This window comes from Vicia villosa, unplaced genomic scaffold (genome assembly GCF_029867415.1).
Source record: "Vicia villosa cultivar HV-30 ecotype Madison, WI unplaced genomic scaffold, Vvil1.0 ctg.000251F_1_1, whole genome shotgun sequence".
In the NCBI taxonomy this organism is placed as follows: Eukaryota; Viridiplantae; Streptophyta; class Magnoliopsida; order Fabales; family Fabaceae; genus Vicia; species Vicia villosa.
In genome coordinates this window covers 496,225-513,656 of record NW_026705104.1, presented here as the reverse complement: position 1 = coordinate 513,656, position 17,432 = coordinate 496,225, and positions in this window count along the sequence as shown.

Here is a 17,432-nt window from a genome sequence, read left to right as displayed (position 1 = left end):
CGATATGGTGTGCTTGATTCCCATAGAAGAACATCCAAGAATCAAAGTTCTTCAGACGAAGATGCGACCAAATAATTTTCTGACGTTGCTAACTAAATTTCCTAAAGATTCTTGAAAATATTGCATACGCATAAGCATATCATTCATGACACCGCATAACAGATTTCCATTGGAAGTTTCCATCCTCTCTCGCTGTTTACTTCAGCACATATGGATTTCGAGCAAATAATCAAACACCTTCAGGCTCAGAACATCCGATCCCAAACTATTGATTCTGAATTCAGCCAAGGGGCAAGAAGAATTGAAGGCACTCCTGTTCCTGGGTACAATTACAATGCGAGATGTGCTTATTGTTCGAACAATCTTAGTCATGACACTAGGGATTATGTACCATTGAAGCGTAAGATTCAAGACTTAATCAATGACAATATCACTGATTTCAATTCCCCGGAGGAACCTCATACGACTAATGTTGCACATAACCAAAAAGGCCTTAATGAACGCAACCAATTCGTGGGGACAATTCTGATCTCTACACCAATTCTACAATAATGACGAAAGCCAAGCGTACCTAAACGTCAATTCACCAAGATCAATATGTCATTGGCTCAAGCATTACAACATCTGTTGAAGATCGGATTGATTACTCTGAGGGACCCTCTTATGAATCCTAACGCCTGCACTCCTGGCTATAAAACTCAACTTGAGGCGCGCATACCATTCCAACAGTCATGGACATTACACAAACAATTGTTGGACATTGAAGAATAAAATCCAAGGTCTGATCAATGACGGATAAATCAAGTTCAACCCTCCTGGAAAATTCTGTGGTGATCACCGCTCTTATGCCTAATCATGACAATACTGATTGACGTCTAGACGGACGAACTTTTGGATCATTAGACCTACTTTCATTTGCATATCTCTCTTCTATTTGTTTAAACATTCGTCTTATGATAGACATTATCTGTCTTAATAATCATCATCAGTGCATTGCATATGTTTGTCTTGAATAATTTATTTCGCTATCACTCATTTTAAATTGCGTCTTTACTTTGCATATGTTTTATGATACTCAACTCCTGCTAAAGCTGTATACCTTTTTAGGGAGGATGACGAAAACGATACCGCAACCTCATACAATATGCTTTTGAGCGGACTATGCTGACGATGTACAGGCATTGTTTCAATTCCTAAATAATGGAGATATAAGGATGTTAATCCTTCGTCAACCCCTTTTGAGCCTAAGAAGTAGAAGTTTCTTTCTTGTACTAATTAAAACCCTTGATCATAACCTGGGACAGGGTAGTTCTCAGTTAATTTGGCTGTGCATTCTATTTTAAGAAAATCATTTAGTACACCTTTCAACAAAGGTTCCAATCACAGGCGTTCATCCGCACACATCAAAGAAGTGTTGGAGACGTCAATCAAAAGCCAATGATGGTTCATCTATCATTAAGCAAGGCAGTCAATATCTTTCAAAAAAAAAGAAATGAAAAACATAGCCTACTAAGTCAAAAATCAAAAAGAAGACTTAGGCAAAAATCAAGGCATCCCGCTGACTGTAAACTCGAAATAGACAGTTCAGGCAAAAGTTCGGGATATCAAAAAGATGAAAGAAGAGAAGTCAATAAATTCCTGAACAACACAATGTTGTGACTACCAAAAGGAAGAAGTGACTGCCATCTCAAAAGTTCTCTTTGCTTGTGAACCATCATCATTATCAAAGGTGCAAATCCAAAAGTCTCTTGGAACCTGAATACATAAGTTGAATTAACTGAGCTTAGGACCGAAGATCATCACGAAGAGGGGTGGGTACAAATAAATTTTGAGCCTTTATCTTTTGTTTCTTAAACCATGAACCGAGCCACGTTACAACCCTTAAAAGTCCTAATTGAAGTCTGGTTAGTTCGAAAGCATACTGTCACAACAAAGGTATCCCGACTCCTTAAGGTTTACCACAAATGCAGAGTGGATATCATGTTCTTTACAAACATCACGTTTTATAAATATCACGCTTTTACATCTCTTGTTTTAATGCTTTTCAAAAACTCAAGACAAATGTATGCATGTCATCTCATGAATTCATTATTAAACAAATTCTGCTACATAATTTCAAATGTTAGCAACAGAAAGAATTTGCACAGGGTACAGCTAATGACTCAAAGTTATCCCGACCAACACAGATTACTCCAAGAAGTGACGTCTCCTACGTATACAAGGGGCATGACACGTTTTGCCAAATCAATCTGGGGCAATCAAGTCAAGATTCGAAGAATCTCTCAAATGCCAAAAATTCAAAGGCATACATCACAAGTAGATTTCAAACTATTTCCCGATCAGCCCGGGGCATCATGCTAAGTTTATGATTACTAGGGGCATGTCGCCCATAGTGCACATCTCATAAAGTCCTCGCGAGGCGAATCTTTCCAAAGTTCCTACTAGTAAGGACAAATCTATACAAGTCCAGTTTGACATCTTGATCAATACTCAGTGGTATGTCCTAATCAAATCCAGGGATGATAGTTACTATAATACTGGGGGCAATGTTCAAGGCATCCATGCCTTCCCACAGCTCCGATTTCACAAGATCATATCCCCACAGAGCAATTCTCAAAAAGATATCTTCAAACATACTCGTCCCGACAAAGATATGGCTCCCCAACAGAGTTTACATCTTCAACACTACCGATTCTCCAACACTTTGCTCTTCTCCAACATGGTTTATTAATATCTCTAATCCCCAATCAGGGAACATCAAGTTACTGATCATCCCCAAGCAGAAATCATAAATCCCCAGCTTAGCATCTTCAAGATAAAATCAAACATCAAAATTACAATGACATGGAGATCCACCTTCTCAATCAAGATGTGTCAAATAGCATAAATCATAGTCATACGTCATAAATCATAAACATATTCATACAATTGTATACATGTCCATACATAATACATAATGCATCGCGACAAATGCGTACATAACATGCAAGGTTCTCATTTATTTTGAGAATCCCGTCACATAAACGCATTACATGCATCATGACATGGCATAAAAAACTAACTTCGCCTTTTTCAGGTTACTGTTGCAGTCAAATAAACAACTTCAAAACCTTTGGATCTAAGTCGATACCTTGGACGGTTCCTTAATGATCTACCTTTGAATCTAAGTCGATACCTCAGACGGTTCCTTAAATGATCTATCTTCAGATTTAAAGTCGATACCTTTGACGGTTCCTTAATGATCTACCTTTGGATCTAAGTCGATACCTTTGACGGTTCCTTAATGAACTACCTTTGGATCTAAGTCGATACCTTTGACGGTTCCTTAATGATATACCTTTGGATCTAAGTCGATACCTTGGACGGTTCCTTAATGATCTACCTTTGGATCTAAGTCGATACCTTTGACGGTTCCTTAATGATCTACCTTTGGATCTAAGTCGATACCTTTGACGGTTCCTTAATGATCTACCTTTGGATCTAAGTCGATAACTTGGACGGTTCCTTAATGATCTACCTTCAGATTTAAAGTCGATACCTCAGATGGTTCCTCATACAATCTACCCTCAGATTTAAGTCGATACCTCAAACGATTCCTTAAACAATCCACCTGCAGATTTAAGTCGATACCTCAGACGGTTCCTTAAACAATCAACTTTCAAAATCTAAAAGCGGTAACCTCGGACGGTTCCGTAACGGTCAACTCTCAGAGATCTAATTCCATTATCACGAACGGTGTGGACATGATCAATTACCTTCTCAGTCTAATTCAGTTACTAAGAACGGTACTGACACGACAAGAGATCTATTTCTATCATCACGAACGATGTAGACACGATCATCTTTCCAAGATCTAATTCAGGTATTACGAACGGTACTGACACGATCAACATTTGAAGATCTAATTCTGTCATCACGAATGGTGTAGACATGATTAATCTCCAACAAACACTTCTCAACATACTAAGTTCCTTCAACCTAACGCACGGTTTTCCAGACATCTACGGATGCAAATTGGGTCTAACGCACGACTCATCCTTCAAATTAACGAACGGTCTTCTAGACATCTACGGATGCGAATTGGTTCAGTCTAGCGCACGACTCTTCCCTCAACCTAACGCACGGTCTTCCAGACATCTACGGATGCGAATTGGTTCAGTCTAGCGCAGGACTCTTCCTTCAACCTAACGCACGACCTTCCAGACATCCAAGGATACAAATTGGATTCTAGTCTAACATATGAATCATCCTAAGTATATCCTTCATATACGATCTAACGTACGACGTATTCTCAATCAAGTCTCAACATCCGGATGGCATCTTTAAGCCCATCTACTACAAAAAGTCCCTGCTTCATCTAGGGCAAATTACTGGGTATTCTGGTGTTCAATCCTCTTCTACCTTCAGATTCCGACAGGCACACAAGCCAATCTACATCTTCAGGCATAAGAAGATTGAACAGGGGCAGCTGTCATACCCCAAAATTTTCCCACCATATTTTATATTCAAACTCATTTGAATAGCAGAAGCTCAAAATTTGATTGACTGCACACTCTCCTAAACAACAACCCTCAAACTAGGGTTTTGATCTTTTCAAAGAAAAATCAGGTTCTGATGCCTCAAGCGGATTCCAGGGTCTCTCATATGATTCAAATAATCCTCATGCCAAGTTTCAAGCTCTGCTTCATAAGATTGCTCACTCAATGGCCCAAACGATCAATGATCGACTAGCTGACCTAAAAGTCAAACTATGGTCAAACCACAGTCAAAATTCTGATTTTTGGTCAACATCCTCATTATGAAGTATCATTCACCATTTGATCAAGGATTGATCATGTTTCATCAAGAAAAGATCAGAAATCAACAAAACTCAAGTTTCTAAATTAGGGTTTACATAGGAGAAAGTCAACTGAACTTTGACCAGCCATAACTTCCACATGGAACATCAAAAATTTCCCATCCAAATCTCATTTTGAAGGAAATTTAATTCTCTACAACTTTGTCTCTCACATGCCAAGTCCAAAAATGCTTCATTTGAGAGATATGAGCTAATACATTATAGCTCATAACTTGAACATGGTAGACTCAATTGAGGTGAAACCAAAAGGAGCTTTTAGAGGACCCTTTAAGCTTTCTAAAAAGCCCTAGAAAATCTTCATATGATAAATATAGAAGGAGATACAGCTTGTGCAAGTTGGTTGATTTTGAGAAAATGCACAAAAGACAAAGTGGAGAATTTTGAGTTTCTAACTAAATGGGCCTAATATTTGGGTTTGAAACACATCCATGAGCTAAATAAGGACCTTTAAACTCACTTTCATATTTCTGTCACTTTTACATTTATTTAGTTTTTATTCAAATAAAAGCTAAAATAAATTAAGTAAAATGCTAAAATAAATGGATCAATTTTCATGGCTTGATTACTAATCACATAAAGGCATATATAACACTCCAAAATAGCCCAAAAATTCATGTAAATTGGTGGAGAAGAAAATATTTTAAATTTATAAGGATCTCATGCGAATTTTTGGATCTTTTTTCTCATCAGAAACTTGAAACCCAAACCTGAAGTTTAACCTAATCTTATTCTCCTATAAAAGCACAACAAATACAGGGCATTAGGGGACGAAGGAGCAGCCTCAAGGACACCTCTCAAAACTTCAAAAAGAATTCAAACTCTAGGGCATAATCAGAAACAATTCTCCGGATGTTTTCTTTCAATTCCAAGGACTGATTCATCTTCCATGACCTTCCAGCAATTGTCTTGTGTCTTTAAACAAGTGAAACAGCGCCCAGAAACGTACCCATGAAGTTGCACCGATTGTAAGGTTTCTTGGAACTCAAACCTTCATTCTACGCCATATAAATGAGTTCTAAGCATGTAATCGTGTTCACATTGATGTTTACGGTTGTTTAGAACCTTTGTTTCAAAGGTTTAACGCAGGAACAAAATATCACCATGGTTAGGGCACCATGAACCTTCATGTTCGTTTTCTTGCACGTAGGGCGTTTCAGGACCGATAAACGCCACCATTGGATTTGTAGTATGCTAATTAGTGGATCCGGGTAATTCATGTCCTTGTTAGCTTTGATTTTTGCAGGTTCCATGAGTGTGGAAAAATTCGAAGGAGGAATCGCAAGTGATTCTGCAGCAATAACCGCGGATAAATCAGCAGGTAATCCCAAGGAAGAAGATGAATAGTGGTCTGGACATGGGTGGTACGCGTGGCGCTGTTTGATTAGTCCGTCAGCGCATTTGACTTTCCTGTCCCCATGCCATCACACGTGGAATCACGCCACTGGCTAGTCAACAAACTCCAATCCTCTCCCCTCGTTTCATTGGCTCTCTCTTAAACCACAGGGACCCACTCTGACTTATCTTGTTAATTTTTGGTCTTTGATATTTTTCTAATATTTATTAACGCATAATGATTTCTTTCCACGAATGACTGTGCAGCTTGAATGGCAAAAGGAGTGGACGTGATACCCCATGAGCATGTGCTCGAAACTGGACTCCGCCAGTTTTATTTTCATCATTCGTCTTACAGAGTAATTACGTGTGGACTCTATATTGCGCAACCCACGATACACCTTCATCCATCACCGTCAGATCTAGGACTAAGGGGATCCAACGCATAAGAGGAGGGAGGCGCGCCATGAATCTTCAAGCTGCACAACACTGGATCCTACACGCCCAGGTTTTCTTTTTATTTATTTATTTATTTATTTGTTTATTTATGTGTTCTCTTTTAAAAAGCCTTGTTATCTTATTTTTATTTATTTATTTATTTTTTGTTATTTTCTTATTTCATAAACTCTTTTTATTAAAACTTTTTTTCTTTTCTCCATAAATGATCAAAACCTTTTTAATTAATTAGAAATAAATTAATTTGTTAGTTTAAATCATTGGAATTAATTTAAATAGGTTTAATTTAAATTTAAATTAGGATAATTAGATAATATTTGATTTAGGCTAACTAATTTTTGATTAATTTTCAGGATTAATTTACATTAGGATTAGGTTTTTTACTACATAATTGGTATAATTCTAAACCTTGATCAATTAAGAGTACTGTAGGTTTTTTAACCCTGTAGATTTATTTTACCCATCAGGTTGTTTTAGCCATTTACCTTCAAGGTTTAGGTTTGCCTTTGTAATCAAACATTGAATTTCTTCATCGCGATTCTCTTCTCATCTCATACTCCATTGATTGTCGCATGCCTTTAATTTTAATTTTTATTTGTATTTGTATTTTTATTTTAATTTTAATTTTAATTTTAATTTTAATTTTAATTTTAATTTTGTCTTCATTTAGTTATGCCGTTTATCTAATTATTTAAATTCCTTTTATTTAAATTTTAGAAGGTGTATAGGCTGCAGATTTGTTTTAATGTAATAGTTAATTAGGATATTTATCTTTCTGTCTTTACTTTCCGCACTTCCCCCGATTTTTGGTTATGTACCCCCCAATCCCGTAGCTCTGTAATAGCATAGGATTTAATTTCCACAATTTATTTTCTGTTAATTAACTGCGTGATTAGTAAAATAGGGAGTGACAACTAATAATTAAACGTAGCTCATAAAGAATACAAGATTAAATATCTGAACATAATCACATGATTGCTACACACACCCACCTCTAGGGTAATGCCTCTTGTTGCCTCCTGCCTTCGAGTTCGATCAAATAGTCAAGTCCCTTCGAGCGTAGGGATACCTTAGCTTGCTGCCTTTGATTCAAAAATCACCACGTCCCTCCGATAAAAGATCATAGTCCCCTCGAGTTGCCTACGATAAATATGATCTCGTCCCTCAATTAAATGGTGATAGTCCCTTCGAATGCTAAGGTATCCTTATTGTTTCCTAAATGACTATTATATTCTTCCCCGAGACTACCTGCCCTCTTTATGGCAAGGGACAGTCTTGTGGCGAACGATTACCCACGATGATCCTTCGATGACCCGCACATCCAATTGAAAGACTTCCTGCCTTCTCATGGTATGGATAAATCCTTTCGCCCGAAAGACTTAAAGAACACGAAAGACAAACTTAGGGTAGGTAGTTCTTAATTGCTTGCTCACTTCAAAGAAATTCAAAATACTTTTCACACCTCCTATTTCAAAACAATTTCAAAACAAGGCTACGCTTACTTATAAGCTAAAGTCCTTAACGAAATCTTTTTACTATTCACACACGACACTTTTTAAACCATTCAAACAAACAAGTGAGCTAAGCAATTAAGAGCCCATGGATAACCATGGATGCAAAGGGTGCCTTACACCTTCCCTTTGTATAACCTACCCTTGAACTCAAAATCTTTCAAAGGTCTTTCCTGTTCTTTTGGCCTTTCCAATTGGATAAAATAAAAGTCGGTGGCGACTTTTGCTATCCGCACATTTCAAATAAAAGTCAGTTCACCGTATTACAGCAATGAGGAGTATGTATGTTATGTATGAATTTACTATGATATATGATGTATGAACATGGTTTATGCTATTTGGATTATCTTGATTGAGAAAATAAATCTCTAGGTTATTGTGACTCTGATGCCTAATCCTGTTTCGAAGATACACAGTTGGGGATTTATGATTTCTGCTTGGGGATGAGAGCCATTTGTATGAATTATCCTTGATGCACCTTTACTTGGGATAAGAGAGATGAATAGCTCTGTTTTGGACACAAGAAAGGTATCAGAGAACCAACAGTGTTAAAGATGTGAACTCCGTTGAGGAACTAGGTTTCTGTTGGACGAGGACATTTGAAGATATCTTTTTGAGGATTACTCTGTGGGGATGTGATCTTGTGAAGCCAGAGTTGTGGGAAGGCATGGATGCCTTGAACATTGCCCCCAGTATTATAGTAACTACCATTCATGGATTTTTATTGATTAAGACACACCACTGAGTATTGATCAAGATGTCAAACTGGAGATTCTTTGAATATCTTCATGGCCAAGAAACCAAAACTCTCTCATTAAGCAAGCTCACTCCCTCAATCTGTGCAGAGACTTTTGCCTATAAATACAAGTTCATTCCTCAGTATTAGACACACCAAAGCAACTAAAATTCTTGCTTTCTCCTTCTTTCTTTCACACTTAGGATTTTCAAAGGTTCTTTGGCAAGAAGACTCGGGTTCTTCAAACCAGAGCTTTTCCTTTGAAACTAAGTGTTATAACCTTTCAAGGGGGTCCATTAGAAGCGATCCAAGCACCTGGAACACTTCTGTAAGTGCAAGAACACCATCTTCACTTTCAATTTGGAGCAAGTTCAGTTGGAGGTCCATAGAGCAATTCAGAAGGTGTCAGGCAAGTCCAAGCATCCAAACAGGTTCCTTAGGGTGTGGTGAAGCTATCCAGATGGTCGCATCGCATATGTAAGTTCAGAATCACTAACCTACATGATCATTTGAAGCTCAAAAGGAAGGTATCGAGTAGGGAACTTCTGAGGTATTCAAGTCACAATAAGCATTCAGATAGCTTCGCTGAGTCCCCAGGAAGCTTTCAGGATCATCCACACAAGCTCAGGAGTCCTCTATCAGTCCCACGACCTTCATTTTCAGAGGTAATTTTCTCAACTCCATCTCTTTAATTCGTGTACTCTTTTTGATACATCTCGATACCAGTTTGTTTAGCATCATCATAGGATTAAAAACCCTCTGTCATACCCCAAAATTTGCCCTCCTATATTCAATCAAAGGTTCCTCATTTCATCTCCAATAACTCAAGGTTCTAAGGTTTTCTCAAGTCACTCTCTCCTATCCAAAACTAGGATTTTGCACTTTATCAAAGGAATTGGAATTTCTAAGGTCTCAAATGGATCCCAAGGTGTCTCACATGTATCAAAGCATCTCCATGTCAAAAGTCAAGCTTATATTCCAAGGATTGCTCATTCAATGGCTCAGATGATTAATAATCGACTATGTTGACCTAAAAGTCAACTATAGTCAAAGTACAGTCAAACTTCAAGACTTTTGGTCAACATCAAGTATGTGAGGTTATATCCATCATTTGATCAAAGGTTGATCATGATCCATCAATAAAAACTCAGAAATGAACAAATACAAAGGTTCAAATTAGGGTTTTTTATAGGAGAAAGTCAACTCAACTTTGACTGGTCATAACTTTCACATGGAACATCAGAAATTCCTCACTCAAAGCCTATTTGGAAGGAAATTGGATTCTCTACAACTTTGTCTCTCACAAGCCAAGGTCAGAAATGCTTTATTTGGAAGATACAATACAAAAGATTATAGGTCCTTTTCAAAGGTCAACCAAAAGCAGTTTTTTCTCAAAGGGCATATCATCAAGATAAAATCCCCAAATGGAAAATATGTTCCAAAGTGGGTTATAGAGGACACTTTGAGGTTTCCAGAAAGTCCTAGAGCTCTCCCATACCTCAAAAATTGAGGGAGATACGCCTCATCAAAGTTGGGCGATTCTGAAGAAAATATGTGAAACAAAAGTGGTTCAAAATGATTATTTTTGCAAATGGGCCTATCTTATTATGACCAAAACTTGTCATTAAGGTTATTAGGAACCTACAAATCCAAGGCCACGACCATATTGATTTTATTATAATTTTGGTGAATTTTTATTCATTTTAAAACTTAGTTTAAATCAAATAATTGATAGAAAATATAAGAGATTTGATTCTAAGTTGTTTCCAATCAATTCCAATCATCAAAAGGTCATATAATCAGTCCAAATTCGTGCACACCATAAGTGGAAATATTGGATGGAATGTGAATCAATTTAGAAAGCTTTGATAACTAATTTTCAATCAAAATCTTCATCATCAAAGAACAATATTAGACTGGATTTCTTACAAGTTTGTTACCCTAATTCAGTCCCATATATATACTAAGCAATTGCAGATGCCAAGGGAGATTTTTTTTCTGGCCTCCAAATACCGAAACCGAGTCCCACAAATTCAAAAAAATTTTGAGAACTAAATTCGAGATTGGAGGATGATTCGAGGAGTTTGAAGGATTATAACATGTTGCTGGAAGAGTTCTGAAGCAAACCACATCGTTACCTTCGATTGCCACGTCCAGAATCATGCCTATGGTGCCCACGGTTTGGGGTAATTTTGTTGGCGTCGATTTCGTTAATATATGATTATTTGATGCGATTCGGTTATATATGTGAGTTCATGATGATGTTCTGAAGCTTTTGGTATAGGTTAATTGAAGATTGGTTGCATATATAACATTCCACCATTGTTAGGGTTTAGAAGTTGTAAATTGGGATTTCTCCATAGAAACAAAATTAATCCAAACCAAGGGTACCAACGAATTCGGAGAGTAATTTAGACTCTAAATATGTCCTTGGATTTTATTTATCATGTGTTTTTTGTGAGATTTGAATTCGCAGGGTTACGGCAACATACAAAAAGCGTTGCCAAAGAGTCTGCAACCTTTTTCCAGAAAATCCACGACGAGGAAGATGGAGCTGGGCGCGTGAGGAAGCATTTAAAATTTGAAAATCATATATTTGGTTTTGGATTCGTATTGCTATCAACAGGCGAAACCTGGCGTAGTGGAGAGAGGGTCCGCAAGTTCATGCGCAAGATGTGGGTTCGATTCCCATCCAGGACATAATTTTTTCCACAAATATTCAACTGGAGATCCAGCGTTGTTCTCTCAAACACGACCACGGTACATCTTCGCCCCAGGACCACCAGATCTCTATAACATCAGATCCAACGCTCTTAAGAGCGCGGCCTTATGATATTCTCTCAAGAATTCGTCACATGAGATTACTGCCAGGTTCTTTATTCAAATTTTATTAATTTTTATTATTTGAATGTGTAGTTTAATATTAACCTTGTTTGATTCAATTAATATATTTTAATTAGGGTAAATATATATTAGGATTAGTCTATGATTAAAATTTAGATTATTCTCCCGATTATCCGGTAATTCCGATTAATTCATTTTATTAATATTAATTGTTATAAAATGACAAAAACCCTGAGAGACATATATTAAGTTTAGGGTTTGCTCAATCCCACTGGCGGTTGGCCGAAGTTTTAGGATTTAATTTGTTACTCGTTCCGACTAAACCTATTGGTCGCAATGATTAACAATCGATTAATTTAATTAATCAAATCCAATAATATAAATTGAAATAACATTTATTTTGCTAAATGGTTGTAACCAAAGCTATTGGTTACGATGATTAGCATTTTCCATTTATCAAATTCGTTATTATTTGTAATCGAATCTATCGATTATGAGGAGTAACGATAATTAAAATACGCAAATTTGCTATTCGTGATAATCGAATCTATCGATTATAGTGGTTAGCAATCCTCCCTTTAATCCGTTAGCCATGGTAATCAAACCCATTGATTATTGCAGCTAATGGTAACAAATTAAAATCAGGGTTGTACGCCCAAACATTTAAAATACACTAAACCACGTCACTACAGATTTTCAACACTGCGATGTTCACAACTACGATAAGGTAATTCAAAATACCTTCGAACATTGGCATTTCAAAACAATTTCAAAAACAACTTCAAAACAACTTCAAATACAATCAAATTCTAACCCTAAGGGCGTACAATCCTTCCCCGAACTACGTTGACTCTGATTCTCCCTAAGGAGATACGTAGGCACTTGGTAACAAGGCGAGTCCCCCTCTTCCAAACTCTAATCATTTCATATAATTAGCCTTTTAACCCTATTAGCTGTCTGTCATCTTTCTTTATCTTCTGCCATAACCCTTGTCTTTGCAATGTTAACCTTTAGGAAAGGGTTGAGGGTGCCTAACACCTTCCCTCGACCTGAATATAGTATCTTACCCTGATCTTTTAACTGCGCGAGGTTTCCTATTCGCCTTGGTAGAATAGGTGGCGACTCTAAATCTATATTTTTTAGGGCAGGTTGCTACAGCTGGCGACTCTGCTGGGGACAACTAAATGGTGAATACTATGCTCCTATAGGCTTTGGCAGGGTTTAGGTTTTGGCAAACTTTTTTAGGGTTTGGCTAATTTGCCAAAAATTAGGGTTTATTTATATTTAAATATTTAAAGTTTTTACTTTATTTATTTATTTATAATTTCATCTTTTACATCAATTGAATAAATACCTGTTTATAAAAAAAATATGTTTATTTAAATATTTGCTGCGTATTGTATTTTTTAAATTGCAAGCGGCCGGATTCAAGGTTAGTTTCAAATATTTAAATTTTATTTATTTATTTATTTTCCTTTTCAATTTCATTACTGCAATTTAATTAAATATTTATTTAAGTGAATATTTATTTCTATTATATTTGCTGGTGTTTTTTTTTTATATGTTGTGTTAAACCCTAAGTGTGGGGGTTAACTTTGAGATCAATAGGGGAGTACGAATCTCCTACGAATCTCATTGATAACTCCACTCGGAGTGGGTTGAGTATTCGGAAATGTCCAAAACGAGGCTTGACTTTGTTGAGGGCAGGACTGGATACTTGGCTGATCTCTCCGGGAACCTACCCCAAAAATTCGAACCTCATGGATAAAATGAGTTGTTCTAAAACCCAAAGAGACAAAAAGTCTCGGAGGCTACGAACGACCCCATGAGACCTTCTAGAACCCCCCATAAAAAGGTTGGCTCCCTAGAGCCCCCTACGTCGAACCTATGAACTTAGTACTTTTGTGCTTTTGTGCTCATTATATGTTTGCAATTTATATACTTCGAATGTCTATACGTTTCAATTTTGCAGGTATCCCTACGTGTTCCCTAGCCTGTAGGGATTCTAACTTCTAAGACAACGTCTTTCCCACGAAGGACGTCATCATCTATGTACTCCCTAGCCCGTAGGGATTTCCCTTTCATACCTTTGTATTTTTTACAACTACGTGTCCTTCCCACGAAGGAGATTTCTATTAACGCACGTCGATTGGCCTCTCGATGGCCATGAGATATAGGGATTGTCTCGAACGGTCACTCGGTGCTTGTTTCTACGAACCCCCTAGCCCATAGGGATTTTCTTTTACGTTCATGTGTTTCTACAATAACGTGTCCTTCTCCTGAAGGACATCCTCATTAACGCACGTCGATTGGCTTCACGATGGCCATGAGAGCTGGTAATTGTCTTGAACGGTCAACCCGTGTTTGTTCCCACGCACCCTCTAACTTGTAGGGTTTGGATTTCCATTTATACATCTTTCATCCCTAACCTATAAGGGATTTCTCTTCATCCAATATCGTCCTTAGATAGGTTGTGTTCCGCATAGAGAACCTTCCCACGAGGGACAACTTCGTAAGTACACGTCGAGCGACCTCTCGAAGGTCATGAGACTTGGTGACTGTCTTGAACGGTTACCAGCCGCTACCTTCCACATACTCCCTAATCTAAGGGATTCCTATTAGCGTGTCATAACATCTATCTCGCAAGGATTTCACTAGGGTCCAATGTCGCCTCTAAGGTTATCCCTAGGATCGCATGTCACTCGTCTGCATTGCATGCAAGGAGTTATAATACAAGGAGTCTTGTGCATACGCATGCATTTGCATTTTCATGCATCCATACATTGACATTGACATTTACATTTGCATTCATATCTTCGCCCGCACCCACACTTACCGTGCTAGCCGATTTCCCGAGACTCGTGGAGAAAAACTAAAGAGGAGAAAGAAGGAGGATAAACAATTAAGAATGATCTTAAGGAAAAGAGGACGCCTTTCACCATGCCAGCCACATGTCCACGCTTTGTCGTAACGGGATTGTAAATGCAACAAAGGTTATTATCGAGCAAGGATTAGTTCAACAACGAAGTTCCCTCATAGATACACTCAAAGGGGTATCTAGTCATAAGGGGGTTCATCTACGAACATAGCAAACATACAAGGACGCTCTACGATAACCTGGGGGCAAGGATTAATCCAACTAGGGCAATACCCTGAACAAAAATGCGTGACTGCGATGGAGGGAATGCGACATATGCCAACTCCATACCAAGGGGCAAAAAGGCCATAGGTTTTTCTATCAATCTACAAACTTTGAAGGCTGCAAATGGTGTGGTGCTATCCTTAGAAAAAGGCAAAAGAGGTTCAGTCAAAGGAAACTCATGAAGTTCCGATACGACGAAAATCCACCGCTTACAATTATTTCCGACAGGTTTGACGTGCCCAGGGAGAATTCGAGATTACCCTTTTACTTCTACAAGTCTAGGAACTAAGGAGTAAAGCAAGGTCAACGGACTCACAAAGGAGATTGCCCTTAGGATTAATAGGTTTATCTTTCTAGTTGTAATTCCTACGATCACAAAATGCTATTTGATGTAAAACGTTGTACCTTTCGAATAGTAATTCAATAAAATAATCATGCATGTTTTGAAATCAATTCTTTCGCTCCGCTCTTGCATTACTACGACCTTCCATTTCAAATTATCTTTCAAATTATCACTCTCAATCATTAACAAACTCGAGGGAGAATGACGAATACAAATAACTAAGTCCAGCTAAATATATGCTTTCAAGGTAAGACCGAGCCGAGGATGTACAGGCATTGTTTCCATTCCCAAACAGTGGAGATATAAGGATGTTAATCCCTCGTTACCCCCCTCGAACCAGGAGTTGGAGTTTGTTTCTACTTGTCAAAAGAACCTTGATTTTAACCAGGGGCAGGGTAGATGTCAACTAATTCAATGATGTATTTTGGTTGCCAAGAGAATCAGTCAATCCAAGCATAAGGTTCAAGCATATCTTCTTCCTCGCATTCATCCAAGATTGAGGAAGCAATGGAGGTAACATTTACAACACCTTCTTCCTCATTACATCATTCAAGATCGAGGAAGTATCAAAGGCGAAGCTTACAAATCAAAATCAACATAGCAGTCACAACATGCAATATCCAAGAATCAATCTCAAAAGGATCTTTCAAGAGTAAAAAACGCCCGCTGAGTCAAAATGAAAATTCCATCAAAGGAAACAAAAAGACTTAGGCAAAATTGGGACATCCCGATGGGTCAAATTCAAAAGAATTAGCTCATGCAAAAATAAGGGATAATAACAAAGGCGAAATACAAAGGATAATCTTGTGACTGCTAAACCATCAAAGCTTCACATCAATGCTTGGATCTTTACAACATATGTCATCAAAGTTTGGATCTCTACTAAGGCTTCTGCTCAACATCGAAACTGAAACGATTCTCTTGCAAACAAAGCACATCCATTGGATTAGGCGAATTTTTAGGATCTGGAGAACATCAAGGAGAAAGGGGTGGGATAAATAAAATTTTGAGCCTTATATCCATTGTTTCTTAAAACATGAACCAGGCCAAGTTACAACATTTAAAAGTCCTAATTGAGGCAAGGTTAACTACGAAAGCATATTAAGCAGGAATTTGTTATACTGACTCCTATGTTTGTTAAAACTACTTCTAATCACTATGCTTCTTCAAGCATTCTTTTCAAAACCATCCAGTCCTAATTCATAACGGACTTCGATTTCAAAACTTGCATACGCATTCCATTGGAGCTACTTCTCAAAAAGTACAACACCATCTACGAGTATACACTTAGCATCGAGGAAATCTCGAAATGGGTTAATCAAAGGTGATCATTTCTAATAAAGACCCTGGAGTCGGGGGAACCACATCTAGGGGGTTCTCCTAAACAGGGGCAAAAAATTTCAAGGAGCACAGGGGCATACAATCGAACATCCTATTAACTAGGGGCAGTCTTCCTAAGGTTCAATCGACTTGGGGCACATCTCAAAGCAATCTCAAACAGGGGCATGTCAGACATGGGAAGAATTCAAATTCAAAGGATAGAACACTATGGATAACCTTCCATGACCTGGAGATCAGGGGCACACCCTTCAATCTAAAAATCGAAGCATATGACAAGGCTATTCCCTGGGGCACTTCCTTCATAAGCATCTTTCTCCATGAAAATACTGGGGCAATGGATATCCAATCCGCAAGACACACAACAAAAGGAAAAAGGCGTTCTCGCACTTTACAACATCGAACAAATCTTTCTCCTAACTAAGATCTTCCGAGCTCAAACAAAACAGGTATTGGGAAATCGCGCTAGCATCACACCCCATCCTAGCAAACAGACCTGCAACTCCAGCGAACTATATACGCTTTGGTTATTAATAACCTACCATTGGAGCATCACACAAATACATACAAATCACGCATTACATACATTGGTTGATACATTACACCGTAATTCTTCATGTGGTCTTCTTTAAGACGAATCTCACGATCCTTTCTAGGAGTTTCCTCAAGCTGTCTTATGCAAGACAAACTATCACCATTTCCAAGAACCTCTTTAGGTAGTCTTTTTTCAAGACATTTCTTTTCTAAGTTCCTTTTCAGGCAGTCTTCTTCAGGACATTACCTTTCTAAGTACCTCTTGAGGTAGTCTTCTTCAAGACATTCTTTTTCTAAGCACCTTTTCAGGTAGTCTTTTTAAGACATTTCTTTTTCCA